At 42.7% G+C, this 10,961-nt stretch overlaps 15 non-coding genes across 15 annotated transcripts; 7 read left to right on the top strand and 8 right to left on the bottom strand.

Moving 5' to 3' along the window:
- Positions 1-409: 409 nt before the first annotated feature.
- TRNAT-CGU (transfer RNA threonine (anticodon CGU)) lies at positions 410-482 on the bottom strand. Its single transcript has one exon. It is a non-coding gene; the product is annotated as a tRNA-Thr (tRNA).
- Positions 483-865: 383 nt separating this feature from the next.
- Positions 866-938, bottom strand: TRNAT-CGU (transfer RNA threonine (anticodon CGU)). Its single transcript has one exon. It is a non-coding gene; the product is annotated as a tRNA-Thr (tRNA).
- Positions 939-1,321: 383 nt separating this feature from the next.
- On the bottom strand, positions 1,322-1,394 carry TRNAT-CGU (transfer RNA threonine (anticodon CGU)). The gene has a single exon. It is a non-coding gene; the product is annotated as a tRNA-Thr (tRNA).
- Positions 1,395-1,777: 383 nt separating this feature from the next.
- TRNAT-CGU (transfer RNA threonine (anticodon CGU)) lies at positions 1,778-1,850 on the bottom strand. The gene has a single exon. It is a non-coding gene; the product is annotated as a tRNA-Thr (tRNA).
- A 383-nt stretch (positions 1,851-2,233) lies between these two features.
- On the bottom strand, positions 2,234-2,306 carry TRNAT-CGU (transfer RNA threonine (anticodon CGU)). The gene has a single exon. It is a non-coding gene; the product is annotated as a tRNA-Thr (tRNA).
- A 383-nt stretch (positions 2,307-2,689) lies between these two features.
- Positions 2,690-2,762, bottom strand: TRNAT-CGU (transfer RNA threonine (anticodon CGU)). Its single transcript has one exon. It is a non-coding gene; the product is annotated as a tRNA-Thr (tRNA).
- Positions 2,763-3,145: 383 nt separating this feature from the next.
- On the bottom strand, positions 3,146-3,218 carry TRNAT-CGU (transfer RNA threonine (anticodon CGU)). Its single transcript has one exon. It is a non-coding gene; the product is annotated as a tRNA-Thr (tRNA).
- Positions 3,219-4,058: 840 nt separating this feature from the next.
- Positions 4,059-4,131, bottom strand: TRNAT-CGU (transfer RNA threonine (anticodon CGU)). The gene has a single exon. It is a non-coding gene; the product is annotated as a tRNA-Thr (tRNA).
- Positions 4,132-5,143: 1,012 nt separating this feature from the next.
- TRNAT-CGU (transfer RNA threonine (anticodon CGU)) lies at positions 5,144-5,216 on the top strand. The gene has a single exon. It is a non-coding gene; the product is annotated as a tRNA-Thr (tRNA).
- Positions 5,217-5,599: 383 nt separating this feature from the next.
- Positions 5,600-5,672, top strand: TRNAT-CGU (transfer RNA threonine (anticodon CGU)). Its single transcript has one exon. It is a non-coding gene; the product is annotated as a tRNA-Thr (tRNA).
- An 839-nt stretch (positions 5,673-6,511) lies between these two features.
- TRNAT-CGU (transfer RNA threonine (anticodon CGU)) lies at positions 6,512-6,584 on the top strand. Its single transcript has one exon. It is a non-coding gene; the product is annotated as a tRNA-Thr (tRNA).
- A 383-nt stretch (positions 6,585-6,967) lies between these two features.
- Positions 6,968-7,040, top strand: TRNAT-CGU (transfer RNA threonine (anticodon CGU)). The gene has a single exon. It is a non-coding gene; the product is annotated as a tRNA-Thr (tRNA).
- Positions 7,041-7,423: 383 nt separating this feature from the next.
- On the top strand, positions 7,424-7,496 carry TRNAT-CGU (transfer RNA threonine (anticodon CGU)). Its single transcript has one exon. It is a non-coding gene; the product is annotated as a tRNA-Thr (tRNA).
- A 383-nt stretch (positions 7,497-7,879) lies between these two features.
- TRNAT-CGU (transfer RNA threonine (anticodon CGU)) lies at positions 7,880-7,952 on the top strand. Its single transcript has one exon. It is a non-coding gene; the product is annotated as a tRNA-Thr (tRNA).
- A 383-nt stretch (positions 7,953-8,335) lies between these two features.
- TRNAT-CGU (transfer RNA threonine (anticodon CGU)) lies at positions 8,336-8,408 on the top strand. The gene has a single exon. It is a non-coding gene; the product is annotated as a tRNA-Thr (tRNA).
- Positions 8,409-10,961: the final 2,553 nt, after the last annotated feature.

The raw sequence follows: 10,961 nt of genomic DNA, 5'->3' as shown, positions 1-10,961 counted from the left end.
TGCTCTAACCACTGAGCTATTACAGCGGCACTCCCTCCATCCACTTTTTTGGGTTTATCTGTGAATTTAGAAGTAGGAGCGACAGTCAGCGCCATCTATAAGCCAAACAACGAGTGTGAAAACACTCTTATGCGCATGTTTGGCGTCACGTAGCACGTGAACTTATTATGAGCGGGCAGCTGATTAATTGTCCCTCTTATACAACCTAAACACACCAAGTCTGCCAGTACGAGACCCTCGTTCAATGAAATAAGGGAAAGAAGTGTATACCTAAGGGCTCGTTTTTCCGTGTTTTTAACACAATAATAATGAGATATAACAGACAGTAATGCCAAGGAATGTACAGGGGAAGTTATTAACAATGATGGAATGTAAATAAGAAGAAAGAAAAGTGGATGAAAAAATTACCAACTGTAAGCAGGAATCGAACCTACGACCTTCGAATTACGCGTTCGATGCTCTAACCACTGAGCTATTACAGCGGCACTCCCTCCATCCACTTTTTTGGGTTTATCTGTGAATTTAGAAGTAGGAGCGACAGTCAGCGCCATCTATAAGCCAAACAACGAGTGTGAAAACACTCTTATGCGCATGTTTGGCGTCACGTAGCACGTGAACTTATTATGAGCGGGCAGCTGATTAATTGTCCCTCTTATACAACCTAAACACACCAAGTCTGCCAGTACGAGACCCTCGTTCAATGAAATAAGGGAAAGAAGTGTATACCTAAGGGCTCGTTTTTCCGTGTTTTTAACACAATAATAATGAGATATAACAGACAGTAATGCCAAGGAATGTACAGGGGAAGTTATTAACATTAATGGAATGTAAATAAGAAGAAAGAAAAGTGGATGAAAAAATTACCAACTGTAAGCAGGAATCGAACCTACGACCTTCGAATTACGCGTTCGATGCTCTAACCACTGAGCTATTACAGCGGCACTCCCTCCATCCACTTTTTTGGGTTTATCTGTGAATTTAGAAGTAGGAGCGACAGTCAGCGCCATCTATAAGCCAAACAACGAGTGTGAAAACACTCTTATGCGCATGTTTGGCGTCACGTAGCACGTGAACTTATTATGAGCGGGCAGCTGATTAATTGTCCCTCTTATACAACCTAAACACACCAAGTCTGCCAGTACGAGACCCTCGTTCAATGAAATAAGGGAAAGAAGTGTATACCTAAGGGCTCGTTTTTCCGTGTTTTTAACACAATAATAATGAGATATAACAGACAGTAATGCCAAGGAATGTACAGGGGAAGTTATTAACATTAATGGAATGTAAATAAGAAGAAAGAAAAGTGGATGAAAAAATTACCAACTGTAAGCAGGAATCGAACCTACGACCTTCGAATTACGCGTTCGATGCTCTAACCACTGAGCTATTACAGCGGCACTCCCTCCATCCACTTTTTTGGGTTTATCTGTGAATTTAGAAGTAGGAGCGACAGTCAGCGCCATCTATAAGCCAAACAACGAGTGTGAAAACACTCTTATGCGCATGTTTGGCGTCACGTAGCACGTGAACTTATTATGAGCGGGCAGCTGATTAATTGTCCCTCTTATACAACCTAAACACACCAAGTCTGCCAGTACGAGACCCTCGTTCAATGAAATAAGGGAAAGAAGTGTATACCTAAGGGCTCGTTTTTCCGTGTTTTTAACACAATAATAATGAGATATAACAGACAGTAATGCCAAGGAATGTACAGGGGAAGTTATTAACATTAATGGAATGTAAATAAGAAGAAAGAAAAGTGGATGAAAAAATTACCAACTGTAAGCAGGAATCGAACCTACGACCTTCGAATTACGCGTTCGATGCTCTAACCACTGAGCTATTACAGCGGCACTCCCTCCATCCACTTTTTTGGGTTTATCTGTGAATTTAGAAGTAGGAGCGACAGTCAGCGCCATCTATAAGCCAAACAACGAGTGTGAAAACACTCTTATGCGCATGTTTGGCGTCACGTAGCACGTGAACTTATTATGAGCGGGCAGCTGATTAATTGTCCCTCTTATACAACCTAAACACACCAAGTCTGCCAGTACGAGACCCTCGTTCAATGAAATAAGGGAAAGAAGTGTATACCTAAGGGCTCGTTTTTCCGTGTTTTTAACACAATAATAATGAGATATAACAGACAGTAATGCCAAGGAATGTACAGGGGAAGTTATTAACATTAATGGAATGTAAAGAAGAAGAAAGAAAAGTGGATGAAAAAATTACCAACTGTAAGCAGGAATCGAACCTACGACCTTCGAATTACGCGTTCGATGCTCTAACCACTGAGCTATTACAGCGGCACTCCCTCCATCCACTTTTTTGGGTTTATCTGTGAATTTAGAAGTAGGAGCGACAGTCAGCGCCATCTATAAGCCAAACAACGAGTGTGAAAACACTCTTATGCGCATGTTTGGCGTCACGTAGCACGTGAACTTATTATGAGCGGGCAGCTGAATAATTGTCCCTCTTATACAACCTAAACACACCAAGTCTGCCAGTACGAGACCCTCGTTCAATGAAATAAGGGAAAGAAGTGTATACCTAAGGGCTCGTTTTTCCGTGTTTTTAACACAATAATAATGAGATATAACAGACAGTAATGCCAAGGAATGTACAGGGGAAGTTATTAACATTAATGGAATGTAAATAAGAAGAAAGAAAAGTGGATGAAAAAATTACCAACTGTAAGCAGGAATCGAACCTACGACCTTCGAATTACGCGTTCGATGCTCTAACCACTGAGCTATTACAGCGGCACTCCCTCCATCCACTTTTTTGGGTTTATCTGTGAATTTAGAAGTAGGAGCGACAGTCAGCGCCATCTATAAGCCAAACAACGAGTGTGAAAACACTCTTATGCGCATGTTTGGCGTCACGTAGCACGTGAACTTATTATGAGCGGGCAGCTGATTAATTGTCCCTCTTATACAACCTAAACACACCAAGTCTGCCAGTACGAGACCCTCGTTCAATGAAATAAGGGAAAGAAGTGTATACCTAAGGGCTCGTTTTTCCGTGTTTTTAACACAATAATAATGAGATATAACAGACAGTAATGCCAAGGAATGTACAGGGGAAGTTATTAACATTAATGGAATGTAAATAAGAAGAAAGAAAAGTGGATGAAAAAATTACCAACTGTAAGCAGGAATCGAACCTACGACCTTCGAATTACGCGTTCGATGCTCTAACCACTGAGCTATTACAGCGGCACTCCCTCCATCCACTTTTTTGGGTTTATCTGTGAATTTAGAAGTAGAAGCGACAGTCAGCGCCATCTATAAGCCAAACAACGAGTGTGAAAACACTCTTATGCGCATGTTTGGCGTCACGTAGCACGTGAACTTATTATGAGCGGGCAGCTGATTAATTGTCCCTCTTATACAACCTAAACACACCAAGTCTGCCAGTACGAGACCCTCGTTCAATGAAATAAGGGAAAGAAGTGTATACCTAAGGGCTCGTTTTTCCGTGTTTTTAACACAATAATAATGAGATATAACAGACAGTAATGCCAAGGAATGTACAGGGGAAGTTATTAACATTAATGGAATGTAAATAAGAAGAAAGAAAAGTGGATGAAAAAATTACCAACTGTAAAGCAGGAATCGAACCTACGACCTTCGAATTACGCGTTCGATGCTCTAACCACTGAGCTATTACAGCGGCACTCCCTCCTTCCACTTTTTTGGGTTTATCTGTGAATTTAGAAGTAGGAGCGACAGTCAGCGCCATCTATAAGCCAAACAACGAGTGTGAAAACACTCTTATGCGCATGTTTGGCGTCACGTAGCACGTGAACTTATTATGAGCGGGCAGCTGATTAATTGTCCCTCTTATACAACCTAAACACACCAAGTCTGCCAGTACGAGACCCTCGTTCAATGAAATAAGGGAAAGAAGTGTATACCTAAGGGCTCGTTTTTCCGTGTTTTTAACACAATAATAATGAGATATAACAGACAGTAATGCCAAGGAATGTACAGGGGAAGTTATTAACATTAATGGAATGTAAATAAGAAGAAAGAAAAGTGGATGAAAAAATTACCAACTGTAAGCAGGAATCGAACCTACGACCTTCGAATTACGCGTTCGATGCTCTAACCACTGAGCTATTACAGCGGCACTCCCTCCATCCACTTTTTTGGGTTTATCTGTGAATTTAGAAGTAGGAGCGACAGTCAGCGCCATCTATAAGCCAAACAACGAGTGTGAAAACACTCTTATGCGCATGTTTGGCGTCACGTAGCACGTGAACTTATTATGAGCGGGCAGCTGATTAATTGTCCCTCTTATACAACCTAAACACACCAAGTCTGCCAGTACGAGACCCTCGTTCAATGAAATAAGCGAAAGAAGTGTATACCTAAGGGCTCGTTTTTCCGTGTTTTTAACACAATAATAATGAGATATAACAGACAGTAATGCCAAGGAATGTACAGGGGAAGTTATTAACATTAATGGAATGTAAATAAGAAGAAAGAAAAGTGGATGAAAAAATTACCAACTGTAAAGCAGGAATCGAACCTACGACCTTCGAATTACGCGTTCGATGCTCTAACCACTGAGCTATTACAGCGGCACTCCCTCCATCCACTTTTTTGGGTTTATCTGTGAATTTAGAAGTAGGAGCGACAGTCAGCGCCATCTATAAGCCAAACAACGAGTGTGAAAACACTCTTATGCGCATGTTTGGCGTCACGTAGCACGTGAACTTATTATGAGCGGGCAGCTGATTAATTGTCCCTCTTATACAACCTAAACACACCAAGTCTGCCAGTACGAGACCCTCGTTCAATGAAATAAGGGAAAGAAGTGTATACCTAAGGGCTCGTTTTTCCGTGTTTTTAACACAATAATAATGAGATATAACAGACAGTAATGCCAAGGAATGTACAGGGGAAGTTATTAACATTAATGGAATGTAAATAAGAAGAAAGACTTGGTGTGTTTAGGTTGTATAGGAGGGACAATTAATCAGCTGCCCGCTCATAATAAGTTCACGTGCTACGTGACGCCAAACATGCGCATAAGAGTGTTTTCACACTCGTTGTTTGGCTTATAGATGGCGCTGACTGTCGCTCCTACTTCTAAATTCACAGATAAACCCAAAAAAGTGGATGGAGGGAGTGCCGCTGTAATAGCTCAGTGGTTAGAGCATCGAACGCGTAATTCGAAGGTCGTAGGTTCGATTCCTGCTTACAGTTGGTAATTTTTTCATCCACTTTTCTTTCTTCTTATTTACATTCCATTAATGTTAATAACTTCCCCTGTACATTCCTTGGCATTACTGTCTGTTATATCTCATTATTATTGTGTTAAAAACACGGAAAAACGAGCCCTTAGGTATACACTTCTTTCCCTTATTTCATTGAACGAGGGTCTCGTACTGGCAGACTTGGTGTGTTTAGGTTGTATAAGAGGGACAATTAATCAGCTGCCCGCTCATAATAAGTTCACGTGCTACGTGACGCCAAACATGCGCATAAGAGTGTTTTCACACTCGTTGTTTGGCTTATAGATGGCGCTGACTGTCGCTCCTACTTCTAAATTCACAGATAAACCCAAAAAAGTGGATGGAGGGAGTGCCGCTGTAATAGCTCAGTGGTTAGAGCATCGAACGCGTAATTCGAAGGTCGTAGGTTCGATTCCTGCTTACAGTTGGTAATTTTTTCATCCACTTTTCTTTCTTCTTATTTACATTCCATTAATGTTAATAACTTCCCCTGTACATTCCTTGGCATTACTGTCTGTTATATCTCATTATTATTGTGTTAAAAACACGGAAAAACGAGCCCTTAGGTATACACTTCTTTCCCTTATTTCATTGAACGAGGGTCTCGTACTGGCAGACTTGGTGTGTTTAGGTTGTATAAGAGGGACAATTAATCAGCTGCCCGCTCATAATAAGTTCACGTGCTACGTGACGCCAAACATGCGCATAAGAGTGTTTTCACACTCGTTGTTTGGCTTATAGATGGCGCTGACTGTCGCTCCTACTTCTAAATTCACAGATAAACCCAAAAAAGTGGATGGAGGGAGTGCCGCTGTAATAGCTCAGTGGTTAGAGCATTGAACGCGTAATTCGAAGGTCGTAGGTTCGATTCCTGCTTACAGTTGGTAATTTTTTCATCCACTTTTCTTTCTTCTTATTTACATTCCATTAATGTTAATAACTTCCCCTGTACATTCCTTGGCATTACTGTCTGTTATATCTCATTATTATTGTGTTAAAAACACGGAAAAACGAGCCCTTAGGTATACACTTCTTTCCCTTATTTCATTGAACGAGGGTCTCGTACTGGCAGACTTGGTGTGTTTAGGTTGTATAAGAGGGACAATTAATCAGCTGCCCGCTCATAATAAGTTCACGTGCTACGTGACGCCAAACATGCGGATAAGAGTGTTTTCACACTCGTTGTTTGGCTTATAGATGGCGCTGACTGTCGCTCCTACTTCTAAATTCACAGATAAACCCAAAAAAGTGGATGGAGGGAGTGCCGCTGTAATAGCTCAGTGGTTAGAGCATCGAACGCGTAATTCGAAGGTCGTAGGTTCGATTCCTGCTTACAGTTGGTAATTTTTTCATCCACTTTTCTTTCTTCTTATTTACATTCCATTAATGTTAATAACTTCCCCTGTACATTCCTTGGCATTACTGTCTGTTATATCTCATTATTATTGTGTTAAAAACACGGAAAAACGAGCCCTTAGGTATACACTTCTTTCCCTTATTTCATTGAACGAGGGTCTCGTACTGGCAGACTTGGTGTGTTTAGGTTGTATAAGAGGGACAATTAATCAGCTGCCCGCTCATAATAAGTTCACGTGCTACGTGACGCCAAACATGCGCATAAGAGTGTTTTCACACTCGTTGTTTGGCTTATAGATGGCGCTGACTGTCGCTCCTACTTCTAAATTCACAGATAAACCCAAAAAAGTGGATGGAGGGAGTGCCGCTGTAATAGCTCAGTGGTTAGAGCATCGAACGCGTAATTCGAAGGTCGTAGGTTCGATTCCTGCTTACAGTTGGTAATTTTTTCATCCACTTTTCTTTCTTCTTATTTACATTCCATTAATGTTAATAACTTCCCCTGTACATTCCTTGGCATTACTGTCTGTTATATCTCATTATTATTGTGTTAAAAACACGGAAAAACGAGCCCTTAGGTAAACACTTCTTTCCCTTATTTCATTGAACGAGGGTCTCGTACTGGCAGACTTGGTGTGTTTAGGTTGTATAAGAGGGACAATTAATCAGCTGCCCGCTCATAATAAGTTCACGTGCTACGTGACGCCAAACATGCGCATAAGAGTGTTTTCACACTCGTTGTTTGGCTTATAGATGGCGCTGACTGTCGCTCCTACTTCTAAATTCACAGATAAACCCAAAAAAGTGGATGGAGGGAGTGCCGCTGTAATAGCTCAGTGGTTAGAGCATCGAACGCGTAATTCGAAGGTCGTAGGTTCGATTCCTGCTTACAGTTGGTAATTTTTTCATCCACTTTTCTTTCTTCTTATTTACATTCCATTAATGTTAATAACTTCCCCTGTACATTCCTTGGCATTACTGTCTGTTATATCTCATTATTATTGTGTTAAAAACACGGAAAAACGAGCCCTTAGGTATACACTTCTTTCCCTTATTTCATTGAACGAGGGTCTCGTACTGGCAGACTTGGTGTGTTTAGGTTGTATAAGAGGGACAATTAATCAGCTGCCCGCTCATAATAAGTTCAAGTGCTACGTGACGCCAAACATGCGCATAAGAGTGTTTTCACACTCGTTGTTTGGCTTATAGATGGCGCTGACTGTCGCTCCTACTTCTAAATTCACAGATAAACCCAAAAAAGTGGATGGAGGGAGTGCCGCTGTAATAGCTCAGTGGTTAGAGCATCGAACGCGTAATTCGAAGGTCGTAGGTTCGATTCCTGCTTACAGTTGGTAATTTTTTCATCCACTTTTCTTTCTTCTTATTTACATTCCATTAATGTTAATAACTTCCCCTGTACATTCCTTGGCATTACTGTCTGTTATATCTCATTATTATTGTGTTAAAAACACGGAAAAACGAGCCCTTAGGTATACACTTCTTTCCCTTATTTCATTGAACGAGGGTCTCGTACTGGCAGACTTGGTGTGTTTAGGTTGTATAAGAGGGACAATTAATCAGCTGCCCGCTCATAATAAGTTCACGTGCTACGTGACGCCAAACATGCGCATAAGAGTGTTTTCACACTCGTTGTTTGGCTTATAGATGGCGCTGGCTGTCGCTCCTACTTCTAAATTCACAGATAAACCCAAAAAAGTGGATGGAGGGAGTGCCGCTGTAATAGCTCAGTGGTTAGAGCATCGAACGCGTAATTCGAAGGTCGTAGGTTCGATTCCTGCTTACAGTTGGTAATTTTTTCATCCACTTTTCTTTCTTCTTATTTACATTCCATTAATGTTAATAACTTCCCCTGTACATTCCTTGGCATTACTGTCTGTTATATCTCATTATTATTGTGTTAAAAACACGGAAAAACGAGCCCTTAGGTATACACTTCTTTCCCTTATTTTATATATATATATATATATATATATATGAGACTCCGTGAGGCGTGGCCTGGCTCATACGCCATGTTTATACCATCATGCACTTCTTCCTCATCTACTTCTGCTAACCATCCCTGCCTTTTTACGTCACAGGATTCCCCCTTCCCACGAAAGAAGTCACGTCAGACTAACAGAAACAAGAACTAAGCATGCACGGCTTAGAAGTGAACACTGTCAAAAAGGGAAGATCGTTCTGTGTCCCAGGAAGTTTTCGTAAACACACTAGCTTCACGGGAGAGTGGAGCAGTCCGGTAAGTCCTGGAGTTCCGGTGGGCGAGGCTGACTGTTGCGTACTGTAAAACACAAGTACACCTTGAACGTGGAAACTGCAGATGATGAAACTGTTTGTATTCTGGCAAGGAATGAAAGTAGTGTGAAGGCTTTGGAGCACCAGCAGCTTGATTTGCGTAGGCGTCGTGCTCTATGCCTTGATTGGTACACATGCAGCGCCACCCGTCTGCGTATTTGTTGACCAAGGTTGTTGCGGTGATTTCCGCGTCCTTGCGGGATACAGGGTGTTGGTTTGCGCATTTTACGTCGTCGTATGTCATGTTGTCTGAGTATTGATCTCTGCTGAAAAAAACTTACTCGACGTCTCTTGGGAAGACGTCGGGGATTCGATGCTTTCTTTGTCTTGAGTGAGACATCTTGAATATGTTGTCGCTTTGATTGAGTCGTTTGTAAACGTCTTTCTTGACGCCATTTGTGTTCTTCCGACGTTTCTAGTTGTCCGTGTCGAATAACAAGACGTTTAACCTGGCCGATTTCATTGTTCTGTCCTTGCTGATGTTGCGAAAAGTGTTGAGGTGGCAGCCTTTTCCGAATAGGGCAATGCTTCTTTAGGCAATTCAACGTGGTGTTCAGTTATTAGCTGTTGCGACGCTTTTCAGGCAGCTAAGTTGGTAGGACAGATTTGACTGGAGGAACATAAGAGGCGCCTGCGACAAAATTTATTACGTAGGCTTCTGGCACCTGGCAACCCGTAAGAGGTGCTTCCGACCTTCCTGTGTTTGGGCTCTCAGATAGCTGTGCTCTCAATGGCGACACCACAATAGGCGTGGTTTGGCCAGATTACAGTTCAGAATGACAGTCTTTCTGTGCGATGAATGATGCAAGCTCTTCTGGTGCATAGAACGGAACTGTAGGTCCTGGGCTTAACTGGAGACTCCGCGAGCTTCTCTGCTCTATTCCAACAATAGTGAACGTGTGAGACGTGAGGTGGGTGTTGCGAGCGACCGAAGATCCACGCGATGGAAAAGCAGGAGGTGGATTCATGCGTGAAGACTGCTTTTGACTGTAACGACCGAGCGCGACTGTCTGTGGGTGGTGGGTTATAAGCAAGTCTTTGTCGTAGTCATTATTGTATTCTTTAAACCAAACGATCATTTCTTGTTTGATCTTTTCCCATGACTCGTCGTTTTGAAATATGTGGGTGAGGTAGAATTTAAAGGCCTCCCCGGACACGTATTCGGTAAAGTTGGCGACCATCTCCCTTTCGACCATGATGCAGCGGTAGCATGGAGCTCGAACAGGTCGAACCATTTCTGTGCAGATACATTGTCCGCTGCTCCGGTGTACTTGGGGTTGGGAAGGTCAGTCGATGGTACTGTCATGATGCCGGTAACTGTATGCGCCTAAAATAACCTCTTCTGTGGTCGATATTCAGTTGAGGCGTAATGCCGGCGGCTTCGTGAATGATGTGAGGCTGATGAGTGGCGGCCAGGTCTTCATCCTGCCGACTCGTGTGATGCTAGATAAGGAAGGCGTGGCGTGGCTTTGACGCCATGTTTATACCATCACGCACTTCTTCCTCATCTAGTTCTCCTAACCGTCCTGCCTTCTTACGTCGCATATATATATATATATATATATATATATATATATATATATATATATATATATTTATATATATATTGTAATGAGCGAGACAGACACAGCACCCGTTCGTCGGGCAATCTGTTCTATTCTGACTTCGTTCTTCTCTTCTTCGCTCTAGCTACCCACGCGCCGAAGCGCCAGCGTCTTTCTTTTTCATGACACTCGACCATGACTGCGCGCGCGCGGAGCTGGCGGCAAAGTTTCTGGTGGGCGGAATGGCTGCATCGTGGTGGTCAGCCCGGACCACAATGCAACATGCAGCGACGGTCAGGGGGAAGCGTCTCTGGTGGACGGCACTGGCTGCCGTGAGCTGGTCGCTCTTTTGCATGCCACGATGTCTCTTAAAAAAGTGCTGTGGTCTCGGGTGGCCGGCACTGGCTGCCCCAGTGCGGCTGACTCTCTTGGCCGTGCCGCAATTTGGCACCGGTATCTGCCAAAGGTAGAGCTGGTGGTCGATATACTGGCTGCATCTCGGA

The sequence above is a fragment of the Rhipicephalus microplus genome, unplaced genomic scaffold, assembly GCF_043290135.1.
Source record: "Rhipicephalus microplus isolate Deutch F79 unplaced genomic scaffold, USDA_Rmic scaffold_13, whole genome shotgun sequence".
Classification (NCBI taxonomy): Eukaryota; Metazoa; Arthropoda; class Arachnida; order Ixodida; family Ixodidae; genus Rhipicephalus; species Rhipicephalus microplus.
Note: the sequence above shows the minus strand (reverse complement) of the source record. Positions and strands in the feature narration are given on the sequence as shown.